Source organism: Chiloscyllium punctatum, chromosome 41 (genome assembly GCF_047496795.1).
Source record: "Chiloscyllium punctatum isolate Juve2018m chromosome 41, sChiPun1.3, whole genome shotgun sequence".
Taxonomy (NCBI): Eukaryota; Metazoa; Chordata; class Chondrichthyes; order Orectolobiformes; family Hemiscylliidae; genus Chiloscyllium; species Chiloscyllium punctatum.
The window spans coordinates 58397640-58410741 of NC_092779.1; the positions used below are offsets into that span (position 1 = coordinate 58397640).

General features: G+C 46.1%; 4 non-coding genes across 4 annotated transcripts; all 4 read left to right on the forward strand.

Annotated features, from left to right (window-relative positions):
* Positions 1–3447: 3447 nt before the first annotated feature.
* trnal-caa (transfer RNA leucine (anticodon CAA)) lies at positions 3448–3529 on the forward strand. The gene has a single exon. It is a non-coding gene; the product is annotated as a tRNA-Leu (tRNA).
* Positions 3530–8381: 4852 nt separating this feature from the next.
* trnav-cac (transfer RNA valine (anticodon CAC)) lies at positions 8382–8454 on the forward strand. Its single transcript has one exon. It is a non-coding gene; the product is annotated as a tRNA-Val (tRNA).
* Positions 8455–10103: 1649 nt separating this feature from the next.
* Positions 10104–10185, forward strand: trnal-cag (transfer RNA leucine (anticodon CAG)). Its single transcript has one exon. It is a non-coding gene; the product is annotated as a tRNA-Leu (tRNA).
* A 1525-nt stretch (positions 10186–11710) lies between these two features.
* On the forward strand, positions 11711–11783 carry trnav-cac (transfer RNA valine (anticodon CAC)). The gene has a single exon. It is a non-coding gene; the product is annotated as a tRNA-Val (tRNA).
* Positions 11784–13102: the final 1319 nt, after the last annotated feature.

The following is a 13102-nucleotide window of genomic DNA, read 5'->3' on the forward strand; positions in this document are numbered from 1 at the left end:
TTACCATTGAGATAATCTTAGAACATAGAACATAGAACAATACAGCACAGAACAGGCCCTTCGGCCCACGATGTTGTGCCGAACTTCTATCCTAGATTAAGCACCCATCCATGGACATATCCAAATGCCGCTTAAAGGTCGCAAATGAATCTGACTCTACCACTCCCACGGGCAGTGCATTCCATGCCCCCACCACTCTCTGGGTAAAGAACCCACCCCTGACATCTCCCCTATACCTTCCACCCTTCACCTTAAATTTATGTCCCCTTGTAACACTCTGTTGTACCCGGGGGAAAAGTTTCTGACTGTCTACTCTATATATTCCCCTGATCATCTTATAAACCTCTATCAAGTCACCCCTCATCCTTCGCCGTTCCAACGAGAAAAGGCCGAGAACTCTCAACCTATCCTCGTACGACCTACTCTCCATTCCAGGCAACATCCTGGTAAATCTTCTATGCACCCTCTCCAAAGCTTCCACATCTTTCCTAAAGTGAGGCGACCATAACTGCACACAGTACTCCAAATGTGGCCTAACCAAAGTCCTGTACAGCTGCAACATCACCTCACGACTCTTGAATTCAATCCCTCTGCTAATGAACGATAATACTCCATGGGCCTTCTTACAAACTCTATCCACCTGAGTGGCAACCTTCAAAGATCTATGTACATAGACCCCAAGATCCCTCTGTTCCTCCACCTGACCAAGAACCCTACCATTAACCCTGTATTCCGCATTCTTATTTGTTCATCCAAAATGGACAACCTCACACTTGGCAGGGTTGAACTCCATCTGCCACTCCTCAGCCCAGCTCTGCATCATATCTAAGTCCCTCTGCAGCCGACAACAGCCCTCCTCACTGTCCACAACTCCACCTATCTTTGTATCATCTGCAAATTTACTGACCCACCCTTCGACTCCCTCATCTAAGTCATTAATAAAAATTACAAACAGCAGAGGACCCAGAACTGATCCCTGCGGAACTCCACTTGTAACTGGACTCCATGCTGAATATTTACCATCTACCACCACTCTCTGACTTCGACCGGTTAGCCAGTTTTCTATCCAATTGGCCAAATTTCCCTCTATCCCATGCCTCCTGACTTTCCGCATAAGCCTACCATGGGGAACCTTATCAAATGCCTTACTAAAATCCATGTACACTACATCCACTGCTCTACCCTCATCCACATGCTTGGTCACCTCCTCGAAGAATTCAATAAGACTTGTAAGGCAAGACCTACCCTTCACAAATCCGTGCTGGCTGTCCCGAATCAAGCAGTGTCTTTCCAGATACTCGTAAATCCTATCCCTCAGTACCCTTTCCATTACTTTGCCTACCACAGAAGTAAGACTAACTGGCCTGTAATTCCCGGGGTTATCCCTATTCCCTTTTTTGAACAGGGGTACAACATTCGCTACTCTCCAGTCCCCTGGTACCACCCCAGTTGCCAGTGAAGACGAGAAGATCATTGCCAACGGTACTGCAATTTCCTCTCTTGCTTCCCACATAATCCTCGGATATATCCCGTCAGGCCCGGGGGACTTGTCTATCCTCAAGTTGTTCAAAATGTCCAACACATCTTCCTTCCTAACAGGTATCTCTTCTAGCTTATCAGTCCGTTTCACACTCTCCTCTTCAACAATACGGTCCCTCTCGTTCGTAAATACTGAAGAGAAGTACTTGTTCAAGACCTCTCCTATCTCTTCCGACTCAATACACAGTCTCCCACCACTGTCCTTGATCGGACCTACCCTCGTTCTCGTCATTCTCAGGTTTCTCACATACGCATAGAATGCCTTGGGGTTATCCTTGATCCTATCCGCCAGGATAATCTTGATCAAGTTAAAAATCACAGCACACTCCAAAGGCTTGTACCTCAAAATAATCCTGTTGGATTGCAACTTGGTGATGTGTGGTTTTTAACTTTGTCCACCCCACCAGCGGCTCCTCGACATCAGAATCCTGAGAGATACCCCACTGAAACTGAAGCGCCTGTCAGATACTTGAGGGAGTCACAGGGGTGTGGGGGAAGGGTATGTGGTTTAACCACAAAGTGCTGAACTGAACTAGACTTTCTAACTGCCGTTGCCATGGAGATAATACTGAGAGACAGTCTCTATTCAAAGTCCCAAACCACAACGGTATACGAATGGGAGCTGTACATCCGACAGGCAGGGAGTTACCTGATGCTGTCTGGAGGTATTTTGTATGTACACGATCCAGGTATCTGCCATGTCTCATAAATGAAGATTCAAAGAAGACCTCTCACAGTTCTGTGCCGAGTTATTCCTATCCAGCAGGGTTCAGGAATATGAGTACACAGCAGTCAGCCTTCACAGTGGAGGATACGAAGAACAGGGCAGTAATTGATAAGGAGACTGAGGAAGGTGAGGACCTAGATAATAACAATTATCGTGAAAGAGTTAGAGCTGGGCAAGTTAATGGAGCGAAAGGTACACAAGTCTCATTGCCCTGATGGAATACATCCCAGGATACCAGAGTTAGTGGGAGAAATAGGAAATGCACTTAGAATTGTAGAATCTTACAGCAGAGATAGGCCCTTTGGCCCAAACTGGCCCATGCCGACCAGAATGTCTATCCACACGAACCCCATTTCCCTGCACTTGCCCATATGCTTCTGACCCTTTCCTATCCATGTATTTGTCCAAATGCCTTTTCCCTGTTGTGAGTGTTCCTGCCTGACCCACTTCCACTGGCAGGTCATTCCATATACATACCACCCTCTGTCTAAAACAGTTGCCCCTCAGCTTCCCTTTTATTCTTTCTCCTCTAACCTTAAACTGATCTAATCAAGCCGTCCAATCCTTGAGTTCCTGGGAAAAGGATGAGTGCATTCACCTTATCCATGACCCTCATGGTCTTATACACTTCTAGAAAATAACCCACTCAGTTTCCTCTGCACTAAACGTAAAATCCTCACTTGTACAACCTCTCCCTATAACACAGACCCCTAAGCGCTGGCAACATCCTTTTAAATTGTTCTGCACTTTTTACTGTTTCATACAGGAAAATACATTACATTCATCATATTCTCACTATTTCCCCACGGTGCTGGAACCGACATGACAATGCAAATCGATTACAATCCATGATCGAGAATGAACTCCTTGACAACAATCCCGTTTTCATAGTGTTTCCCATGGTGCAGGTATACTAGTGTCTTTCTGGTTGAATGGTTAATTCTCACAGATACATTTGGAGCTGAAAAGAGACTGAAAAGATAGACTCAGCTTACCATTGATTTTTGTCTGGATTGATGGGCTCTCATTATCTGCTGCGAAATTGATATTGTAGACGGGCACATCCCAGCAGCTGTGCGAGTCGGAGAGGGATCATGGAACCATTTTCATGTGACTTGGCATCTGTTGTTATGCAGGAGAGCACAGTTGGAAATGCAAGAAAATGGTGCGCGCGGCCCGATGGTAGTGTGGCCGAGCGGTCTAAGGCGCTGGATCCAAGTTCCAGTCTCCAAAGGGACGTGGGTTCGAATCCCACCACTGCCATTTCTGCAGATCAACTCCAACGCTGCAGCTTTTTTGTTAAAATGCTGTTTCTGTCCCCACTGTATTGATGTTGAAAACAAAAGTAAAATGGCTTTGCTTCCCGGGGAATTAACTGTGGTGTGGGATAGTACCGAATATTTCAAAGTGTCTCTGTCTGTCATGATCGTGTTCGCCTCCCGCGCAGAAAATCGCAAGCAGCTGTGCTGTTCCAGGCAAGTTGAGCTTGTACTGGAACCGAATGGAGACCGTTATTTCATCGCTGTTGTGAAACAAAGTCCTCGGGTGACTCGACTCGTCGTTATTTGGTTTTTTGGCCAATGGGAAAATCGTTCCAACGAATTTCGATGTGATATGTTGTTGAATTTCTCCCATTTCCTTCGTTTCCGTCCTGGAGACATCGGAAGGGAAAGGTAATCTAATCGAGACTGTGATTGGTGAAATTCACTTTTTATGGCCCATTCTTATTAGTTTCTTTCTTTCTCTCTTTTCAGTATTGTCTGGGAAGTGGTGGTTCCCTAAGGATGCAGTATGTTTGAAAGAGTAGTTTGGAATTGTCCTGTTGTTAGTTGTGAGATTACTTTATAAATCATGCCCTCGGACGGTCTCACATTTAGCATTCATGCATCTCTGTGTCTGAAAATGCATTAGGAATGCCAGCTTTGTTTGTGTTCCGTGTTAAATGCTTTCTGTTTTGCGATTCGCTCAATACTTTACGAGTGAACAGCGTTTCTGAGGAAACTTCCAGCTGCAAAATTCCTTAACTGAGGATCTGGGAAAATTTCACAGAGTATGGTCAGTCGGAACAAAAGTAAGGAAGTCGTTCCTTTCTGCAGTGTTTCGCAATACTACCTTTCCCGTGAGCATCGAACACAGTAAAGGATTGTGCCACAGACTGCGACGGCAAGCTCCGCTAAAAAGTAATCCTTTAAAGCAGGTGTAAGCAACACAACGTTATTTGGGGACACCGCGTGGAAACAGATACTTCGGTGTATCTCGTCCATGTTCAGCACATAGCCAAATATAAACAAGTCCGGTTCCCCAGTATTTGGCCCCAAACCCTCCAACCCATCCTATCCAGAAACTCATGCAATTTTCTGAGCCTCCTCCGCTTCCTCTGGTAGCTCATTCCATACACGCACAACCTTCTGTGTGGGAAATGTGCCTCAGGTCCTTTGTCAATTTCAGCCCACTCAGCTTAAACCTATGCTCTCGAGTTTTCAACTCACCCCAACTTGGGTAAAACACGTAAATACTCAGTTTCCAAACCTTCCATTAGATCATGTTGCAGCCGTTACGCTGCAGGGAAAGTCGTCTCAGCCTAGTCGACCTCGCCCTACGGTCCAAACATTGACCACATCCTTGTCTATATTTTATCATCAATTTCACGTGTCTTTTTTTTATGTTTTGAAGATGTCAATTACTCTGGACAACAACGAGCTATTGGAAACAGAAAGGTGAAACGAAGAATGGCTTCAACTTTCAGTGCTGGATGCCCCTGAGCTGCCGGACGGGCGGCTGCGGCTTGTTTCTGTAGTGTAGTGGTCATCACGTTCGCCTCACACGCGTAAAGTCCCCAGTTCGAAACTGGGCAGAAACTGCTTTGTTCTTCAACTGCAGCCTTTTACATGGACAAGAACGGAGCTTTCGGGCTTGCTTTCCCATCTGCAAACCTGCCTTCGAAGTTGCTTGAACAAATCTGCTCGCGTAGTGAAATGTAATGCAATTCCATTTAATGACTGTGCAAAGAATTGTAAAGTTTTTATCCAAACTGGTTCTGATCATATGCAATTCTGTTTGAGAGTGTAGTTACCCGCTTCTGATCCTTCCACGAAAAGCAGTACCGCATTTGCATTCCTTGCGCAGGCGGCTCGGTTCAAAGACAGGGAAGAAGCTGATGCGCTGGTGTCACAGTGCACTATGGATTCCTCAACTAGTCTGTCTGTCAAATGTATCCCAAAGTCGCCTATGAAAGACCTCATTTGGAAGCTGTCTGTCGTTATTCAACGTACGAGAATTGGCACCAGAGGTCCTGAATCATGTTTTGGAGCAGTTTGCACGTTAGTGGCTCATTCAATCAGCAACAGCAATGAAAGAAATTACACTCTCAGAGGTACCTCTGGACCTGTGCTTTCATGGTGTCGCTAGTATTAAGGTGCGCCCCGAGACCTAAGCCACGTTGGAACTGAAACGGAGGAATCGACAGAGAGGTTACAGAATGACATCGCATCCATTTGGTTTTCTTGAAATCACTGAGGAGCAGGAAAATGTAAACGGCGAAGTCGAGTGGGGAAGTCAGGCAGTTGCAGCTCTGGAGAAACTCCTTCTTTGTGACTCACTCAGCAACCAGACACGTGAAGGTGACTCAGAGGCGTGAGAGCTCTTCACATCGAGAACAAAAAGCAATCAAGGGCAGTTAGCACCTCTTCCGGAGTGGGGGTGGGGTGAGGTAATTACCTTTTGACTTTGTTACTATGTTGAGAAACTGCCTTTTAGATTGAGGTGAACAGAAACTGCATTTCTAATAAGCACCATGGAATTGAGCAAAATTTATTGAGTCGCTTCTCGTCGATTCCCACACAGGTTTCCAACTCAGTTGCTATCCATGTGGCTGATGTCCAGGAGTGAACATCTCTGCAGCAAATTGCACGGTTAGGGTAAAAGGCAAGGAAAGTGGCATCTCGAACTGGCTCCGAGGTCAGAGCATCCTCTCAATGTGATCTGTCGTTCTCGAATAGGAATGCGACCTCCGGTTTTAGGGTGGAGTACATTGTTTGGGACTCTTTTTCTGCAAAACAGACACAGTGACTGATATTACGCTGCACGGTATGATGTGGAACACGGCTTTGTGCATTTTCCCTGTAGTCCGGTGTGCTTCATGTTCCGCGTAAACGTGAAACTTGCCCTGTTTCAAGCAATGGGTGAAATCATTTGGCAAAGCAAGAATCGAAATTGCAGTAATGTCAAGCAGCTCGTGGTTATTTGACCAAATCATAACCGAACATATATTCTCACAGATACATTTGGAGCTGAAAGGAGTCTGAGAAGATAGACTCAGCTTACCATTGATTTTTGTCTGGATTGATGGGCTCTCATTATCTGCTGCGAAATTGATATTGTAGACGGGCACATCCCAGCAGCTGTGCGAGTCGGAGAGGGATCATGGAACCATTTTCATGTGACTTGGCATCTGTTGTTATGCAGGAGAGCACAGTTGGAAACGCAAGAAAATGGTGCGGGCGGCCGGCTGGTAGTGTGGCCGAGCGGTCTAAGGCGCTGGATGCAGGGTCCAGTCTCGAAAGGGGCGTGGGTTCGAATCCCACCACTGCCATTTCTGCAGATCAACTCCAACGCTGCAGCTTTTTTGTTAAAATGCTGTTTCTGTCCCCACTGTATTGATGTTGAAAACAAAAGTAAAATGGCTTTGCTTCCCGGGGAATTAACTGTGGTGTGGGATAGTGCCGAATATTTCAAAGTGTCTCTGTCTGTCATGATCGTGTTCGCCTCCCGCGCAGAAAATCGCAAGCAGCTGTGCTGTTCCAGGCAAGTTGAGCTTGTACTGGAACCGAATGGAGACCGGTATTTCATCGCTGTTGTGAAACAAAGTCCTGGGGTGACTCGACTCGTCGTTATTTGGTTTTTCGGCCAATGGGAAAATCGTTCCAACGAATTTCGATGTGATATGTTGTTGAATTTCTCCCATTTCCTTCGTTTCCGTCCTGGAGACATCGGAAGGGAAAGGTAATCTAATCGAGACTGTGATTGGTGAAATTCACTTTTTATGGCCCATTCTTATTAGGTTCTTTCTTTCTTTCTTTTCAGTATTGTCTGGGAAGTGGTGGTTCCCTAAGGCTGCAGTATGTGTGAAAGAGTAGTTTGGAATTGTCCTGTTGTTAGTTGTGAGATTACTTTATAAATCATGCCTCGGACTGTCTCACATTTAGCATTCATGCATCTCTGTGTCTGAAAATGCATTAGGTATGCCAGCTTTGTTTGTGTTCCGTGTTAAATGCTTTCTGTTTTGCGATTCGCTCAATACTTTACGAGTTAACAGCGTTTCTGAGGAAACTTCCAGCTGCAAAAGTCCTTAACTGAGGATCTGGGAAAATTTCACAGAGTATGGTCAGTCGGAGCAAAAGTAAGGAAGTCGTTCCTTTCTGCAGTGTTTCGCAATACTACCTTTCCCGTGAGCATCGAACACAGTAAAGGATTGTGCCACAGACTGCGACGGCAAGCTCCGCTAAAAAGTAATCCTTTAAAGCAGGTGTAAGCAACACAACGTTTTTGGGGGACACCGCGTGGAAACAGATACTTCGGTGTATCTCGTCCATGCTCAGCACATAGCCAAATATAAACAAGTCCGGTTCCCCAGTATTTGGCCCCAAACCCTCTCAACCCATCCTATCCAGAAACTCATGCAATTTTCTGAGCCTCCTCCGCTTCCTCTGGGAGCTCATTCCATACACGCACAACCTTCTGTGTGGGAAATGTGCCTCAGGTCCTTTGTCAATTTACGCCCACTCACCTTAAACCTATGCTCTCGAGTTTTCAACTCACCCCAACTTGGGTAAAACACGTAAATACTCAGTTTCCAACCCTTCCATTAGATCATGTCGCAGTCGTTACGCTGCAGGGAAAGTCGTCCCAGCCTAGTCGACCTCGCCCTACGGTCCAAACATTGACCACATCCTTGTCTATATTTTATCATCAATTTCACGTGTCTTTTTTTTATGTTTTGAAGATGTCAATTACGCTGGACAACAACGAGCTATTGGAAACAGAAAGGTGAAACGAAGAATGGCTTCAACTTTCAGTGCTGGTTGCGCCTGAGCTGCCGGACGGGCGGCTGCGGCTTGTTTCTGTAGTGTAGTGGTCATCACGTTCGCCTCACACGCGAAAGGTCCCCAGTTCGAAACTGGGCAGAAACTGCTTTGTTCTTCATCGGCAGCCTTTTACATGGACAAGAACGGTGCTTTCTTGCTTGCTTGCCCATCTGCAAACCTGCCTCCGATGTTGCTTGAACAAATCTGCTCGCGTAGTGAAATGTAATGCAATTCCATTGAATGACTGTGCAAAGAATTGTAAAGTTTTTATCCAAACTGGTTCTGATCATATGCAATTCTGTTTGAGAGTGTAGTTACCCCCTTCTGATTCTTCTACGAAAAGCAGTACCGCATTTGCATTCCTTGCGCAGGCGGCTCGGTTCAAAGACAGGGAAGAAGCTGATGCGCTGGTGTCACAGCGCACCACGGATTCCTGAACTTGTCTGTCTGTTAAATGTACCCCAAAGGCGTCTCTGAAAGGCCTCGTTTGGAAGCTGTCTGTCGTTATTCAACGTACGAGAATTGGCACCAGAGGTCCTGAATCATGTTTTGGAGCAGTTCGCACTTGAGTGGCTCTTTCAATCAGCAACAGCAATGAAAGAAATTACACTCTCAGAGGAACCTCTGGACCTGTGCTTTCATGGTGTCGCTAGTATTAAGGTGCGCCCCGAGACCTAAGCCACGTTGGAACTGAAACGGAGGAATCGACAGAGAGGTTACAGAATGACATCGCATCCATTTGGTTTTCTTGAAATCACTGAGGAGCAGGAAAATGTAAACGGCGAAGTCGAGTGGGGAAGTCAGGTAGTTGTAGCTCTGGAGAAACTCCTTCTTTGTGACTCACTCAGCAACCAGACACGTGAAGGTGACTCAGAGGCGTGAGAGCTCTTCACATCGAGAACAAAAAGCAATCAAGGGCAGTTAGCACCTCTTCCGGAGTGGGGGTGGGGTGAGGTAATTACCTTTTGACTTTGTTACTATGTTGAGAAACTGCCTTTTAGATTGAGGTAAACAGAAAATGCATTTCTAATAAGCACCATGGAATTGAGCAAAATTTATTGAGTCGCTTCTCGTCGATTCCCACACAGGTTTCCAACTCAGTTGCTATCCATGTGGCTGATGTCCAGGAGTGAACATCTCTGCAGCAAATTGCACGGTTAGGGTAAAAGGCAAGGAAAGTGGCATCTAGAACTGGCTCCGAGGTCAGAGCATCCTCCCAATGTGATCTGTCGTTCTCGAATAGGAATGCGACCTCCGGTTTTAGGGTGGAGTACATTGTTTGGGACTCTTTTTCTGCAAAACAGACACAGTGACTGAAATTACGCTGCACGGTATGATGTGGAACACGGCTTTGTGCATTTTCCCTGTAGTCCGGTGTGCTTCATGTTCCGCGTAAACGTGAAACTTGCCCTGTTTCAAGCAATGGGTGAAATCATTTAGCAAAGCAAGAATCGAAATTGCAGTAATGTCAAGCAGCTCGTGGTTATTTGACCAAATCATAACCGAACATATATTCTCACAGATACATTTGGAGCTGAAAGGAGTCTGAGAAGATAGACTCAGCTTACCATTGATTTTTGTCTGGATTGATGGGCTCTCATTATCTGCTGCGAAATTGATATTGTAGACGGGCACATCCCAGCAGCTGTGCGAGTCGGAGAGGGATCATGGCACCATTTTCATGTGACTTGGCATCTGTTGTTATGCAGGAGAGCACAGTTGGAAACGTAAGAAAATGGTGCGCGCGGCCGGCTGGTAGTGTGGCCGAGCGGTCTAAGGCGCTGGATCCAGGTTCCAGTCTCGAAAGGGGCGTGGGTTCGAATCCCACCACTGCCATTTCTGCAGATCAACTCCAACGCTGCAGCTTTTTTGTTAAAATGCTGTTTCTGTCCCCACTGTATTGATGTTGAAAACAAAAGTAAAATGGCTTTGCTTCCCGGGGAATTAACTGTGGTGTGGGATAGTGCCGAATATTTCAAAGTGTCTCTGTCTGTCATGATCGTGTTCGCCTCCCGCGCAGAAAATCGCAAGCAGCTGTGCTGTTCCAGGCAAGTTGAGCTTGTACTGGAACCGAATGGAGACCGGTATTTCATCGCTGTTGTGAAACAAAGTCCTGGGGTGACTCGACTCGTCGTTATTTGGTTTTTCGGCCAATGGGAAAATCGTTCCAAAGAATTTCGATGTGATATGTTGTTGAATTTCTCCCATTTCCTTCGTTTCCGTCCTGGAGACATCGGAAGGGAAAGGTAATCTAATCGAGACTGTGATTGGTGAAATTCACTTTTTATGGCCCATTCTTATTAGGTTCTTTCTTTCTCTCTTTTCAGTATTGTCTGGGAAGTGGTGGATCCCTAAGGCTGCAGCATGTGTGAAAGAGTAGTTTGGAATTGTCCTGTTGTTAGTTGTGAGATTACTTTATAAATCATGCCCTCGGACTGTCTCACATTTAGCATTCATGCATCTCTGTGTCTGAAAATGCATTAGGTATGCCAGCTTTGTTTGTGTTCCGTGTTAAATGCTTTCTGTTTTGCGATTCGCTCAATACTTTACGAGTTAACAGCGTTTCTGAGGAAACTTCCAGCTGCAAAAGTCCTTAACTGAGGATCTGGGAAAATTTCACAGAGTATGGTCAGTCGGGGCAAAAGTAAGGAAGTCGTTCCTTTCTGCAGTGTTTCGCAATACTACCTTTCCCGTGAGCATCGAACACAGTAAAGGATTGTGCCACAGACTGCGACGGCAAGCTCCGCTAAAAAGTAATCCTTTAAAGCAGGTGTAAGCAACACAACGTTTTTGGGGGACACCGCGTGGAAACAGATACTTCGGTGTATCTCGTCCATGCTCAGCACATAGCCAAATATAAACAAGTCCGGTTCCCCAGTATTTGGCCCCAAACCCTCTCAACCCATCCTATCCAGAAACTCATGCAATTTTCTGAGCCTCCTCCGCTTCCTCTGGGAGCTCATTCCATACACGCACAACCTTCTGTGTGGGAAATGTGCCTCAGGTCCTTTGTCAATTTACGCCCACTCACCTTAAACCTATGCTCTCGAGTTTTCAACTCACCCCAACTTGGGTAAAACACGTAAATACTCAGTTTCCAACCCTTCCATTAGATCATGTCGCAGTCGTTACGCTGCAGGGAAAGTCGTCCCAGCCTAGTCGACCTCGCCCTACGGTCCAAACATTGACCACATCCTTGTCTATATTTTATCATCAATTTCACGTGTCTTTTTTTTATGTTTTGAAGATGTCAATTACGCTGGACAACAACGAGCTATTGGAAACAGAAAGGTGAAACGAAGAATGGCTTCAACCTTCAGTGCTGGTTGCGCCTGAGCTGCGGGACGGGCGGCTGCGGCTTGTTTCTGTAGTGTAGTGGTCATCACGTTCGCCTCACACGCGAAAGGTCCCCAGTTCGAAACTGGGCAGAAACTGCTTTGTTCTTCATCGGCAGCCTTTTACATGGACAAGAACGGTGCTTTCTTGCTTGCTTGCCCATCTGCAAACCTGCCTCCGATGTTGCTTGAACAAATCTGCTCGCGTAGTGAAATGTAATGCAATTCCATTGAATGACTGTGCAAAGAATTGTAAAGTTTTTATCCAAACTGGTTCTGATCATATGCAATTCTGTTTGAGAGTGTAGTTACCCCCTTCTGATTCTTCTACGAAAAGCAGTACCGCATTTGCATTCCTTGCGCAGGCGGCTCGGTTCAAAGACAGGGAAGAAGCTGATGCGCTGGTGTCACAGAGCACCACGGATTCCTGAACTTGTCTGTCTGTTAAATGTACCCCAAAGGCGTCTCTGAAAGGCCTCGTTTGGAAGCTGTCTGTCGTTATTCAACGTACGAGAATTGGCACCAGAGGTCCTGAATCATGTTTTGGAGCAGTTCGCACTTGAGTGGCTCTTTCAATCAGCAACAGCAATGAAAGAAATTACACTCTCAGAGGAACCTCTGGACCTGTGCTTTCATGGTGTCGCTAGTATTAAGGTGCGCCCCGAGACCTAAGCCACGTTGGAACTGAAACGGAGGAATCGACAGAGAGGTTACAGAATGACATCGCATCCATTTGGTTTTCTTGAAATCACTGAGGAGCAGGAAAATGTAAACGGCGAAGTCGAGTGGGGAAGTCAGGCAGTTGCAGCTCTGGAGAAACTCCTTCTTTGTGACTCACTCAGCAACCAGACACGTGAAGGTGACTCAGAGGCGTGAGAGCTCTTCACATCGAGAACAAAAAGCAATCAAGGGCAGTTAGCACCTCTTCCGGAGTGGGGGTGGGGTGAGGTAATTATCTTTTGACTTTGTTACTATGTTGAGAAACTGCCTTTTAGATTGAGGTGAACAGAAAATGCATTTCTAATAAGCACCATGGAATTGAGCAAAATTTATTGAGTCGCTTCTCGTCGATTCCCACACAGGTTTCCAACTCAGTTGCTATCCATGTGGCTGATGTCCAGGAGTGAACATCTCTGCAGCAAATTGCACGGTTAGGGTAAAAGGCAAGGAAAGTGGCATCTCGAACTGGCTCCGAGGGCAGAGCATCCTCTCAATGCGATCTGTCGTTCTCGAATAGGAATGCGACCTCCGGTTTTAGGGTGGAGTACATTGTTTGGGACTCTTTTTCTGCAAAACAGACACAGTGACTGATATTACGCTGCACGGTATGATGTGGAACACGGCTTTGTGCATTTTCCCTGTAGTCCGGTGTGCTTCAGGTTCCGCGTAAACGTGAAACTTGCCCTGTTTCAAGCAAT